The sequence below is a fragment of the Cibotium barometz genome, chromosome 11, assembly GCF_041138505.1.
Source record: "Cibotium barometz isolate CiBa-2024 chromosome 11, ASM4113850v1, whole genome shotgun sequence".
NCBI lineage: Eukaryota > Viridiplantae > Streptophyta > Polypodiopsida > Cyatheales > Cibotiaceae > Cibotium > Cibotium barometz.
Window position 1 is genome coordinate 17,367,686 of NC_141056.1, and position 2,612 is coordinate 17,370,297.

Genomic DNA, 2,612 nt, shown 5'->3' on the forward strand with positions numbered 1-2,612 from the left:
GATTTCCTCAAGTTGGAGTACCATCTAGCCTTGAGTCGGAGAGATCAATTGCTCATCATCAAGCACGTGACTTGGGCTAGGTACATACTTCTTAAGCAAACTAACATGGAATACATCATGTACCTTGAGATGGGGAGGCAGAAGAAGTTTGTAGGCTAGATCGCCCACTTTCTTTATGATAGCATGTGGCCCACAGTATCTGGGAGAGAGCTTCTTGTACTTCCCTAAGGATAAGGAACTTCTTTTTGGTCGTACTCGAATGAAGACCATATCTGACTCTTCAAACTCTCTCTCTGACCTCTTTTTATCTGCATATACTGCTTTTGCCTGACTTGGGCTGCCTTTATATCTTTACGGATTGATTGCATCTATTGGTCCATGTCATCAAGCATTTGTCTGGACATTTCGACTCTGATCAATGGGTCAGACCAAGTCAACGGTGTAAGGCAATCTTGTCCATACAAAGCTTTGAAAGGACTCATCCCAATGCTCCGATGATAAGAAGCATTGTAAGCGAATTCGACCAAATGCAGATGACTTAACCACTTCTTGGGCTCCTTGCCACCACAGCATGACCGAAGGATATCTTCTATTGCCTGATTCACCCTTTCTGTTTGGCCATCAGTTTCGGGGTGATAGGCTGTGCTGAGATCCAAGAAAGTTCCTACTGCTTCAAAGAACGCAGTCTAGAATTTTGATGTGAATTTGGGATCTCGGTCACTTACTATCCTCTTGGTGGGTAAACCATGCAATCTGAAGATCTCCTTAAGAAAAACTCTGGCAACATCCACTGTAGAGTATGTTTCTTTCACTGCTGGAATTAGATGGGCAACTTTGGTGAGCTTGTCAACTACCATAAAAATGGAGTTGTAACCTAATTGCACTGAAGGTAATCCAGTGACAAAGTCCATACTGATGCATTCCCACTTCATCTATGGAATGTCTAGAGGCTGTAGTTTCCCTGGCATCATCTTGACTCTCTCTGCCTTGACTCTTTGGCACATCAAGCATTTCCGCACATGATCAAGTACAACCTTTTTGAGTCCTGGCCAGAAGAAGCTTTTCTTCATAGACATATAGGTTTTTATAAACCCTGGATGTCTAGCTATCAGGCTACCATGGGCTTCTCTTAGAATTCTTCCCTTTATTCTCTCATCATTGGGGATACATAGCCGATTATTATAATACATGCATCCTTCATCCAGTTTGTACCCAAGAACTTGACTCATTTCCTGAGGATTCTTGCTTTCCTGCATCAGAAGGATCGCAATAGAGGCAAAGAATTTGTCCTGCATGATTTTCTCCTTTGCTTCATTGATCAATGGATTTGACAACACCGTGATTGCAAGCAAGGAGGCTTTTCTACTGAGCGCATCTGCAACCACATTTTCTTTCCCCAGTCGATACTTTATTTCAAATCAAATTTCTGCAGGGTCTGCATCCATCTCCCTTGACGCATGTTGAGATCCCTTTGGGTGAAGACCCACTTCAGACTTTGATGATCTATCATCAAGGTCAACCTTTGTCCCAAAAGATAATGTCTCCACAACTTCAGAGCATACACTACTGAGAGTAACTCCAAGTCATGGACGGCATAACTTCTCTCATGTGTTTTGAGTTTTTGGGATTCATAGGCCACTACATGACCTTCCTAAATTAGAGCACCGCCTAAGGCAAATCCACTGGCATCAGTAACTACCTCAAAGGGTTTGGTAAAATCTGGCAATTTAAGAACAGGGTTGGTTACTAAGGCTATCTTTAGCTTGTCAAAGGCACTCTGACACATTGCAGTCCACTGAAAAAGTGTACTTTTCTTGAGAAGGTTAGTCAAAGGGGACGCTATCTGAGCATACCTAGGTATAAAGATCCTATACCATCCGGCCGGTTAACCCTAGGAATCCTCTGACTTCCTTTACTCACTTGGGTTTTGGCCATTCAACTACTTCTTGGATCTTTGCGGGGTCAGGAGAAATCCCATCCTTTGACACTATGAATCCTAAGTATTCCACCGAGAAAGAACATTTGCTCTTCTTTACAAAGAGTTGGTGTTTCCTTAGGATTTCTAGGACCTTGTGCACATGATCTTCATGGTCTGCAGCATTCTTTGAGTATACTAAGATATCGTCAAAGAAGACAAGAACAAAATCATCCAAGTATTCTTTGAGAATATCCTGTATAAGACGATTGAATGTCTCCGGGGCATTAGTCAATCCAAACGGCTTAACTGTGAACTCATAATGCCCATAGCAAGTATTGAATGCTATCTTTGGGATGTCTTGCTCCTTGATTCTGATCTAGTAATAACTGGATTTGAGTCTATCTTCGTGAACATTTGTGTCCCACTTAACCGATCCAAAAGTTCATCAATCCTAGGAATAGGATACTTATTCTTAATTGTTTAATTGATTCAATCCTCTCTGTAGTCAATACAGAGTCTTAATGTTCCATCTTTCTTCTTTTGAAAGAGAAAGGGCGTACCCCAAGGTGAGACACTGGGTCTGACGAATCCTTGCTCTAATAGTTGTTTTAACTGTTCCTTAAGTTCTATGGCTTCAGGGACTGGCATTTTGTATGCACGCTGGGCTACTAGCTGAGCTCCGGTGGTTAATTCG